The sequence below is a fragment of the Triturus cristatus genome, chromosome 2_2, assembly GCF_964204655.1.
Source record: "Triturus cristatus chromosome 2_2, aTriCri1.1, whole genome shotgun sequence".
NCBI lineage: Eukaryota > Metazoa > Chordata > Amphibia > Caudata > Salamandridae > Triturus > Triturus cristatus.
The window spans coordinates 850,966,778-850,978,871 of NC_140582.1; the positions used below are offsets into that span (position 1 = coordinate 850,966,778).

Below are 12,094 nucleotides of genomic sequence, written 5' to 3' on the forward strand. Positions count from 1 at the left end.
ATGTTAGACGCTTTCCAGAGCCTGAAAAAGGTCATCACCACAAACCCCGTACACATATCCCCAGATTTTAGTAAGACCTTTTTGTTGTCCACGGATGCTTCTAACTCTGGGCTGGGGGCAGTGTTATCCCAGATAGGGGGATATGGTCTAGAACACCCGGTCTTATATATTAGTAGTATTAGTAGGAAGCTGTTTCCCCAGGAACGCAAGTACCCCATGATAGAGAGGGAATGCCTAGCAATTAAGTGGGCCATTGACTAGTTGCGCTATTATCTGGAAGGGCAACCATTTATCCTGTACACGGACCATGCCCCCTTGCAATGGATGTGCCGGAACAAAGCCCAGAACCCCAGGGTGCTCCGCTGGTTTTTGTCCCTACAGCCGTTTACCTTTGAGGTACGCCATCGAAAGGGTAGAGATAACGGGAACGCAGACTACCTATCTAGGGTCTTTCCTCTCCTTGATCGGGAGAATCCAGGGGGGGAGGTATGTGACGGGGCAGGCTCACTGGGCAAGACATTAGAGCCCGATGTCGACTGGTGGTCTGCAGTGCCTCGATCTCCCCCTCTTGTCCTCTCTCAGCAGGAAGACTGAAAACCACAATCCACACTTTTATTGGAGCCAACGGAGGATGAACACGAAGCCGGCTCCTTTAACTGTGGTTTCCAAGGTGACGAGACTCTGCCCCCAACTGACGTCAGGACGCTCCAGGCGTTAAGGACTGAGAAATCCAGGAAGTGGGTGTGCATTGACACCGGAGCGGAGGAAGAGCCGAGAGTGGGAGCGTTCGTGGTGAGCAGAGGAGAGGACGAGGAAGACGGAGCAGAATGAGGACCGGGTCCAGCTGCAGTCCCAACTGAGCCAGGAGGCCAACGCCCCCACGTGTCGCCGAGCCACGCTCCAGGGGAAGCGTGGCTGGAACAGGTACGAGACAAGTTCTCGGGGTGGGTGAGGAGGAGAGACCACACGACTACCTAAGCGGGAACCCTCAGACCCCCGCTAAACCACCAATTATAACTTTCCTCACACACGAGCACTAGTTCACGAATCCCAATTCTGTTGTGTGTCACGACGTGCACAAGAGCGTGTGGTGCCTCCTTCACTTTCCGGTCCCTTAAGCATTGGTAATCAACCGGAAAAGAGTCCTGATACCTCTTTTTCTTTTGTTTGTCTTCATACCCTCCTCTACCCATCGGTACCAACGGTATACGGAGACCGGTCATCGGAAGCCGGGAGGTGGAGCCAAAACCCATACAGAGTGGACGAGGATTAATCTGACAAGATGGATCCCGCCAAGTTTGCCACTGAAAGAATAACAAGTCGGCATAAACGTGTCTTTAGTAAAATAAAACCGTACTTAAATAAACCTGGCCTACGACCTGTTACTTCTACCTCGCCACAACATGACTAGCACCTAGTTCATGTCACTCACAAATACTGTTCCGTCCTTACCTACAGTGTTTCTGATACCTCCTTTCGCGTTGACCTGTCTCCACATAATTATCTCTCTGGAAAATAGAAAAGGTTGACTTATTTGATTTTTCCTGATACAATTCAATTAAAAATCTATTTGGTTAATCTTCAGCTTTTTGGGCATTACTGACACTTTTGAATAGAGCACATATTCTGGATATCTTTTATTGTGTGGTATAAACCTATGGAGCACTCTCCCGCTTCTACTTTGAAGGCTGCTACCACATCTACTCTTATGCCTCTTTGCCGCAAGGAAACAAATGATCCCAATAAAAGACAGAAAAAGGATCCTGCTTCCCATACAAAGTCACCACTGACTCTGGAAGATCTCCTGGAAGAAATCAAGCACTTGAAACCTTTTGTCATGGAGACTAACACCACACTTCAATGTATTGAGGCAAAGTGGTCTTTGTTGGAGTCCAGGGTATCTGAGGTTGAACAACAGATCAGTGATGTGCATGATCCTGCCACCAAGATTGATAGTATGTCCAAAGAGATAACGCTCCAGAAGCAGCAGACCGAAGACTTGGAAAACTGAAACAGACGTAATAATCTTCAAATTTAAGGTATTTTGGAAGCAGCAGAGGGTCTGGACATGCTTCCCTTCCTTGGGGTTCATATTCCCAAACTGGTGGGCCTTAAAGGGGGGATACATCTTAATCTACAGCCTGCTCACCCTATTGGCCCTAAACCTTCAGATATGTCAAGTTCTGCTCGCCCTAGAGGAATAATCGTTCTTTTCCTTGAATATACAGAGTTTCTGACAAAGCATCTAAGCAAAGAAAAAAAATACTATGGTCTGGCTAGAGGGTATATATATATCTCAAGATGTGTCATGAGTAACAGCTGCCCATCGGAAGGAATTTCTGTCTTTTAGACCAACTCTACGATCTATGAATGCAAGATATGGTCTTGTGCACCCATGCCTTTTCAAAGTCACTTATAAGGATCGTGCTTTACTTTCAAATGACCATATGACCTGAGAAAATGTATTTTCCAGGACAAGGAGTAATGGATCGAAAAAAAGTTTGAGCTTCCTGTATCTGGGATTTTTTTTTCCTTGCTCAGGGTTTTGATCTTCTTCCTCTAGTTCTAAGTTTTAATCAATGTATATTCTAATTCCATTACTTAGCTACATTGTACTAATGGTAATGTATTCAATGCCAACTTTGTGTTTAATGGTTGTTCTTTTCAGTTAATTGTATTCGTTTTTTGACAATAAAATATATATATTCTATTCCTTTTTGCAGTTGTATGTTGTTTTCCCCGGACTTCCTTCCTTGATTTGATGTGTTGCCCGCCGTATACCTCCTCCCCTACACCCATTGTTTTTCATTCAATATATATTTGATGTTCATTATTAAGTATGTTGTTCTAGTGGCAATACATCCATTGTCAATGTTGTGTCTTCTGGTTGTTTTTGTTAGTCAATTGAAATAGTTTTTAATATTAATATATATTATTCCGTTTTACAGTTCTTTGTTGTCTGCCCTGGACTTCCTCCCTTGATTTGATGTGTTGCCTTCCGTGTACCTCCCTTCCCACATTATTGTTCCCCATTTTCCTCATGTCTGGTAAGTTGTTTTTATTCTTTATTTCTCTATGAGGTATCTCTATTGTTGTTTATTTATCTTGATGTCTTCTTGCTCTTAGCTATTGTTTGACTGAAGGATGTTCACTTCTTTATGTGCTCTCTGTTTCTTTTTTCATAATAATGTTTGTCTACAATGCTGTTTTCCTTTATGCTAAATGAATGTTTGCTTGTTGTCCATCTTCAATTTTGCGTTTCACCACCTCCTTACTTTATTCTTTCACAGTACATGTGTTTCCATTCTTTTCATTACTAAAGCTTTTTGGCTTTCTGTCATCTTCCCTATTTCTATCAGACGTCCTGTTTTATTTCTTGTTTATCTTTCTTTCTATTTTCTTTCCTTTATCCTTTGTATTTCTCTTATTATCTCTTTTTTTGTTTCTCTATGTGTCACAATCTTTTATTGATTTTAATATTTAGATACTTTTTTATATGGTTTGTACTCCTAGACTGTTTGATGCTAATTCCAACTATTTTTAGGTTATATTGGTTCAGAACACATGTTAAGATAGTACAATGGTGAACTCCCTTAAGGTTAACTCCTGGAATGTTAAGGGCGTACGTAACGCCATTAAAAAGCAAAGAGTCTTGACCCATTTAGCGGGCCTCAATTGCAATATTGCTCTACTACAAGAGACACATTTGCTAGATAAAGACCTAAATTCACTGCGCAAATATTGGGTGGGTCAAGTCTTGGTGTGGCTCACTGGTTAGAGGCGGCAGACCCGTAAGCAGAGAATCAGCCCGGGACCAGGGTTCAATTCCCGACGCGGCAGGATCGGGGACCAGGGTCAAAACGGACTCGATAATTCTCGCCTCGGTACCTACTCTAACCAGGAACACACTCGGCAACTCTGGGCATTAAGCTTGCCTCATCTCTACAATGGCCCCCCACAGACGCTGGGGATGCCTGGTTTCACCTTGGAGACACCCAGAAAGGGACCATCTCACAGGGATAGCCAGGACGGGTTCCCCAGCGGTCTATAGCGCCGAGACACTTCCGAGTAGCTGTGCGCTGAATAAATTAAAATAACATAACATTTAGCTCTCCTGCCCTTAACTACAAAAATAGGGTTATCATTCTGGTTCATAAATCCCTTCCCTTTGTGGTTGAAAAAGTTGAAAGTAAGGAGGAGGGTCGAATGGTTTTATTGCATGTTACTCTACACCATATGACTGTTTCTATATTAAATATTTATGTGCCCACAGGTATAGATGTACGCTTTTGGAATCAAATGTCAGATGTTTTGCGCTCCTGTTCTTATGCAAACTTGATAGTTGGCAGAGATCTTAATCAAATTGTAGACCCTTTCTTAGGAAATCTCAGGTTAAATATGTGCCCAATAAAATGCAGAAAACATTTACGTGATTTATACCCTCTAGGGGATTAGTTGATGCTTGGAGTTTATACTCTCCAGACACATTGGAGTATACCTTTTTCTTACCAACACAAAAATCCCAGTCCAGGATTGATTATATATTCCTCTCACCACCCCTTTTTACTTCACTTACACATGCTGAAATTGGGTCAATTTTAATTTCAGACAATGCACCGCTAACCATAAATTTAGATTTATTGCCTGAAGCCTCTAAACCTAACAGATGGCGTTTTAACAATAATCTATTAAAAGATAAAGAATTCTTGCTGAATTTTTAATGCTTTATAAAAGAGTTTTTTCTGAATAATATTTTGCCGGATATCCCTTTCCACATTGTTTAGGATGCATTCAAGGCTTCTGCCCGGGGTCATATAATGAACTTTGTTTAAGCTAAAAAGAAGAAAGCTAGTAAGGAGTCCTCAATTTTACTTCAATCTAGTAAACAGTTAGAACATGAATTTTATACTACTAAGAATGATACTGCGTATCAACGTTTAATGAGTGCTAAATTTGAGTTTACTAAAATGTCAACTGAGGAAGCTGCCCGTACATTGTTAAAAATCAATTTCACGTTTTTGGGGGGACGCAAATGTTCAGATCTGTCACTTGCTATTGCCTTCCAAGTCATCACATCCAATTGGAAAAACGCCAAAGATATTAATATTTGCAGCTGGTGGAATCTCCTTTGATCACATCATAGACTTGATACAGCAGCAGCTACAGCTACATTACACATGATGAATAAGGACCTCTTTTGGTCTCCGCTTACTGATTATTCAAATAAAAAGCGTAAAACCCCCAGTGATTCCACAAGGGTTTTCCAGCCACCATTATAGCTTCTTTTCATATTATTTAAAGTAGTTTATCTAAATATTTATTATTGTTATTATGAGAAATAAGTTGTTAATAACATGTTTTTATTTTATGAATTAATTATCATAGGATATAGGATTTATTTTGTGATGCATGTGCTGATATGCAATACGCAAAGATTTCTCTTTCTCTTTTTCTTTATTCTTCTCTTCTTTCTGTTTTCTTTCCCTTTTCTCCTTTCTTTTTTCTCTTTTCTGTTGTCTTTTAATTACACAAAATATCAAGAATGTGATGTACAGAATGATTTTATTTATTTAGTTTATGATGTATTCCTTCCTTGTATTGAGTCTGAGTCATTTTTGCCTTTATGGTTAAAATTATATGTCATAGTTTGATTTATCATTCTGATTAATATATAATTCTGTACATTCCTATTTTATTCAATAAAGCTTTATTAAAAACAAAAATAGGATCGCCCTTAGTCCTCGTAGTGCATTCATCCTAACCAAGATGCCCCCTTTGCTCTAAGTCTTTTAACATGGCTTCCCAATTCCATTTTTTTAGATTTAAGCACCAAAGTTATGCATTTAATTGTGGTACAAACTAAATATATCCTGAGGTTAATCCACAGTTATTCAGAGTCCTTAATGAATCAACATTGAGAAGGTCTTCTTTATCTTCTTTTATTTCAGATCAACTTCTCCAACAACAGTCCTAGCCGCCAACACGTGTTTCGTCTTATGTGGTGTAGGCCACAGATTTCCTCAGGGCTAGAAATTGTAACATATAAAAGGACTGTATTATAGTTATTGTGATCTTAAAACTGTTGTATATTAAGACAAGTCAATCATAATATACCATTTACAAGATCCAATGTCAGAGAGTGAAATTGACCCGATTACATTGCTTCAAGTACTGCAAGATTTAGACTGCTGTACTGATAAAAGTATAAGCAGTGGACTTAAAGAAAAGTCCAGATGGACACCACAGTTATCAAGTGGCATAGCGATACATGCGATAGACTGTGGTGCTCAAGGGGACCATCTGTACTTCACTTTCCATGGGATCGAAACTGTTTTACCTGAACCAAAAGGTGGCAATCGCGAATTGAGGCTAAGGCAAAAGGAGGCACGCTGGATTTTGCAGTTACATGCAGTGGATAGGGGTTTGAATATCGATAATAAGTTACAGTATTTTCTAGGTAGTTAGGAAATCGATACTCTTGCCTTTATCCTATATGCACTGTTAAAACTATGTACATCTGTGAATTACTGAATCAGGCTATCATTTACACGGCTTTACATGTATGCCAATGAGACTTTTGGAATGTCGTATCATGACAGTGGGGACTACTGTCTGTACTATGATAAGGTACTTACCAATATTGATGTCAACTACTGCATGATTGGTATAGATTGCCGGTTTTGGATCCGTGGGTGCCGGTTTAGTAACTGAGGCCGGTTTTGCAGCAGTGCTGCAATATCGTCCCCCTGTAACAAAAAGCAGTGCTTCTCACAAGCACCACACCCCTCATCCCCCTGGGCCGGTTGATCAGATTGCCAAGGTTGGTTGCTGTTCCCAGTCTGGCCGTGTTTAGGACTCCGGTGGGGTCGTTTTTAGGGCTCTGGGGCGTTGGGGGAGTTTTTAGGGCTCAGGAGGATCGGAGAAGGTTTTAGGGCTTGGGGTTGGGTTCGTTGTAAGGGCTCAGGGAGGTGTTGTGGTACTTTTTAGGGCTCAGGAGGGGTGGGGTAGTTCTTAGGGCAGGTAGCATAGGGTGTGATCTTTACCACACATCCCTACACCACTCATGCCTTCACCACAAAATTGCATGGTAAAGGCACGTGGGGTAACGGAATGCGCTGTTCAGGTGCATTTGTGGTTTAGGCAGCATGGTAGAAGCACGTGTGCCTCCATCATACAACCATGTACTTTGAATAACAAAGTAAAATTCTTTTAACAACTCCGCTATAATATTCCTTTTTAAGTCCTTGCCCCAAGTGAGGCCCCACTGCGAAGTCTAGTGCACCACTCAGTGTGTAACTCACCCTCTAATGCACTCCATATACTGGAGGCTCCCTTAATCTAATGTGGAGGGGTAACCCTTTCTCGAGTAGGCATCTGATAGATTTGCAGTAATTCGCGGGCAGTTGTGACTTGTCTCTAGCTTTTTGATAAATTACTGCTGCAGGGTGCCTTCTCTCCTTGTGTGTTTACTGCATGCCTCGAAGAACACTGGTGCAGTGGCCAATCTTTCTACAGATATACCATAGCCCTCTATTGTTAACAGTCTGTACCGATGACGTTGTTTATGGGTTAAACTCTTGCGAGTTAAAGCACCACAAGTGCTGTAAGAGCCCCCACCAGGGAGTCCATACTACTTGTTACTTTAGCAGCCCCAATTTTAAGTTCAGAACGCAGTGCATCCATCCTATTTCCCAGAGCTTCTAAAGCTTGGATATGTTTGCATTCCACTATTAAACCTTGGAAAAGAAAACACAACATTATACTAGCCTTTAAAGTTTAACATGCGTTTAATGCAAAATCACCAGTGAGCAATCAAAAATAATGCATGTCAATTGCTGTTTCCATGGATCAGGGCTTCACCCTTGATCAGTTTGAACATTTAATTTTAAAATCCATACAATCTTCAAACATTTGTGTATGTTTTTCAGTCGCTGCCGGTGCAGGTAAGCGTGGTGGGGCGGTGAAGCGGAGTGAGGGGGGGAGTCAACACACGACGGAATAGGTTTTATTATTTATTTAATTTGACCTAGTCTGTCGTCTGTCGATATCCCCCCCACCCCACCCCACCTCACCCCACCGCACTTACTTGCGTCGGCTGCCGCTGATGTTTTCTCTCAATGCAAGTGAATAGGAGTGAGTAGACCTGATAACATAGAAACTTAAAGATAATGACTACTGAGCAGGTGCCAGCATCTTCTCATAAAAAAGAAGGTGAAAGGTCCTTGATGGGAGATACAATTAGCAATAATAGCACCCGGTAAGGCACACAGGAGCATTAGCATTTTCATAGTAAACATATATGCATTAAGGGACGTCTATGAGTATTTTCACTTTCTCAAACTGAATTTTCTGAAGCTAGAAATTGTCGTCTAGCTGGTATCTCAACACAAGCCCTCCTTCGCAGAATAGCTCTGCTATGCAACAATGCTCCATGCATGGATAAATGTGCTTGTAGTTGCCTGGGCTTCTGTCCTTATTGAGCCACGTTCTACTCGAGTGGTACGCTTGTGGCTGCGTTGAGGAGGTATGTTCACTTTCACAATTCTTTGTGGCACCAGGCTATTAGTAGGTTGCTCTTTAGTTTCTCCTTCACTGTGTCCTTGTACTAGTTCCTCTCCTTGCTTCACACCTGCCTCAGCCTGGTACACCATCTATGGATGAGTAAATGTATTACATTGTAATGGAGTGTGGATAAACAGTGCCTACCCTATTCGACCTATCAACATCAGTGTCCGTAATTGCTGTGCATTTAGCACTTGGTATGCATGCCTATACTAGATGTATTTGCTGGAAATTAATGATATTGTCTATAATACTATATGTTAACCTCACCGCACTGAAACTGACAGAATTATTTTCAGTGGTCATACAGATTGATGTCATGGAATATTTACTGTTTACATTTTAAAACAAAATGATACGGATTTATGCTAACTACAGACACATACGCGAATTGTATTAAAAGTTAATAAAAAAAAAAATGAATGTATTTATCCTTAATACTTCCTTTGTTAAAACCGGTCTGGGATGGACTTGCGATGAGAACCTGATGAGGAGACCCTAACATGACCAGTGTTAACTAATCACAGACTGAGTTTCTACTGACACTGCAACATTGTAAGATGGTGAGATGAGAATTAGGGTATAATTGATATCCCAATTGGGGTGTGGTTTAGTCAAGAACCGTAGTATCCGAACAAGAGCACCGAGAGAGAGCCCTTTAGGTACGAGAACGTTGCAGGACTGCTGGGGAGGAGACTGCATCCGAGGAGAACTAGATAGTTTGGAAGATTAACGTTTGCATTGCCAGATTTATTTTCAAGACTTAACCGCACCTAAAAGGAAGTGGTTTTCCTGATTTCTTTGATGGGTAACACCTTTCTTGAATGCTTACATTTTGCAATATATTTCGGCAAAGTTTTTTTTGCTGTACCTTCTTTCCCTTACCCTTATGCACGCTTTGAAGTGAAGGCAAATTATTAATTTTGGTTACATTGCTTGATAAATTGTTCTCTTAGAAGTGGTCTTGTGTGTGCACTGATAATCTGAAATGATTATATAATAAGATAAAAATGATTAACTTGATAAATGACTCTGTGGTTATCCAGTTAAAGTGTTAAATTGTTTAGTTAGTCAGAGAATACCATCAACTGATGAACTAATGATCCATCGACCAGAAGAAGACAGTTGAACATAAGAATAGTTAGGAATAAATAATGTGTTATTAATAGAACTGTATATATATATATATATATATATATATATATATATATATACACAAAAACTGACAAAATTAAACCCCCCTAATCCAGGGCTCGTCTTCAGGGATCATTTATAGCTAACGTGTTGTGATGGGCGCCGTTGTTTGATAAGTGGTTTATGTGTGACATGTTATTTGGTGTCTGACTTAAGAATTAGGGGTTGCGCTGGATCAGTTTTTCTGGTAGCAGATTGATGGTTATTATTGATTAGTTTGGTGATTTATTGATTATTGATTTCATGTTTAACATTCTATGTAATGTGAGTTAGTGTTGCGTTTCTATGTGGTCTTTGGAACACAGATACGTAAGTGTATCCGGGAAGCCGGCAAATGAAGTTAGCCTGAAATAAGGTAGAAGAAAAGTGTGAGAAGTGAAATCACACGGAAATAGGTGCATTGTCTATGTAAACAGTGGTAACACTCACGTGAGATTTTAGGGACTATTTAGCATGTATGTAGAAAGAGGGTGAGATAGCGAAGGGTCCACCTGTGAAAATTTGGCCTTATCCCCAGAAGAGTAGCGAGACCTCCTTTTCATCTAAAGGTCCTCTTGTGAAATTTTGGCCTTATCCCTAAAGAAATAACAGTTCCTCCCCTAGCTTGAATGAAGGAAAGGAATAGCGGAATTGTTATACTTGCCTGTACTGAAAGAAAAAATCTTTTTTTTTTTTTTGACCCACAAAATAGAACATTATTTAATAAATAAAACAAGACCAAAACAACAAAAATCCTATCTGTAGGACAAGAGATATTCACCTTTAAAGACTTTAGTGAAAATAGCACCAAACAGCACATAGTACCAACTGTGGACATTTGGTCACACCAGAATAAATTCAGAAATAAAGTGAAAAACGATCTCTTTATTTAGTAAACAGACAATGTGGTATTGTTATATGTTGTAACTAACAAGTTAATGTAAAGAAAAATAATTTTCGTAAAGGGAGTATCAACAGTACGAGGAGAAGCTGACAACACAGAAAGCCCCGCTGGCATTGGTCAGACTGCGGAGACGAAGTAAGCACAGATTGGCTGGTTGGTGTGAGCCGTGCTGGCATTGGATAGAATAGCTGGGATGCAGAGAGCTCTGATTGGAGAGTTAGAGTGTGTCGCACTGACATTGGTCAAGTGCTTAGAGAAACAAAGGAATTTGATTGGTGAAATATAGCAGATTGTGTTGACGAAGATTAGGATTTGAGTAAATTTATTGATAAATAGTAAAAATGTATTTCGAACAACCACGACAGGAGAAATTGACTTTATTTGGCAAAATTAAAAGGTTCTTTAAAAAGGACAAACCCGTAATAACAAGAGAAGGAGTTCCTATCCCTCCACCAAAGTCACCAGCATCTTATATGATGCTGAAGTATGGTTATCACACATGCATTTGATTAGAAAATTAAGTAGAATATACAAAGCATGGGAGGGGCGTGGCCTGAAGCGTCAAGATGGCGGTCGCACTCTAGGAATGCTTCGGACCCCTCTGTCATCCGCTTCCCATCCTAATGCCTGCGGCAGCCATCCGTACCCTCTACCTGCACTTTTAGAGCCCCTGGGGAGGGCATGCCGCACCGGTGACTCAGCATTGCTGATTCCAGGAGCCTGGCGCCTGCTTTGACTCTGGGTCCGGCGAGGCCCTCGGGCTGCAACATGGCAGCCTCCACCACGATCCGCTGCTGAAGCGGGCGCACCTCACCGCGGAGTGCCTGTCGGCGGTGCAGCTTCTGCTTTGTTGGAGACCCCGCGTGGCGGGTCGCTTGTCCCTGGGGGGTGCTGCCCTGTACAGCTGCTGGCCCGTCCTGCACCTGCACCTTCTCAGTACCCGTAAACACAAGAATGCGTCCCCCGGCACCCGAGGCCTGTGAACCTGGTGGGCCCTGCAACTGACTGCGACCCGGCCCGTGGTTATCCAGCCTCTGTCCTGGTGGCGGCATCCGGAGGAGCCGCGTTCCGGAGCGGTCAGATCCATGTCCTGAGGCTGCTCCATCCTGCAGGTACCTGCGGCTGAGAACATTTCCGGCGCCCAGAGAGTGGTGACACCCGATGAGTGGGGACGGGACTGGGGATCGGCTGTCACATCGGGCAGCAGTGCGGGAGAATATTGCTCTGGCTTAACGGTACTGTGGTGAGCAAGGGCCTGTCCAGACCGTTGCGACCAGGGTGTATCCCTCTGTATCCGAGGCCCATCCAGTCCAGCGGTGGCAGATTCGCTCGGGCGATTGGCTGTGCACATCGGCCAGCGGGCATCCTGGGTGGGACTCATTGGCCCCCTCCTCTTCAAACTTCGGCCTGTATTTCCCCGGCCCCGCGCTGGGTGTCTCTGGGGCTGGGTGGATT

The 12,094-nt window shown here is 42.1% G+C and overlaps 1 long non-coding RNA gene across 4 annotated transcripts in view; it reads left to right on the plus strand.

The window, feature by feature from the left end:
• Nucleotides 1-12,094, plus strand: part of LOC146862874 (uncharacterized) — a 218,352-nt gene that overhangs the window by 150,782 nt on the left and 55,476 nt on the right. For 3 of the 4 annotated variants that reach the window (XR_014978522.1, XR_014978520.1, XR_014978524.1), the window contains one exon: nt 2,949-3,047. This is a non-coding gene — a long non-coding RNA (uncharacterized LOC146862874). Of the gene's footprint in view, nt 1-2,948; nt 3,048-5,948; nt 6,917-12,094 lie in introns of those variants that run through there. The other variant, XR_014978521.1, reaches the window with a different exon arrangement.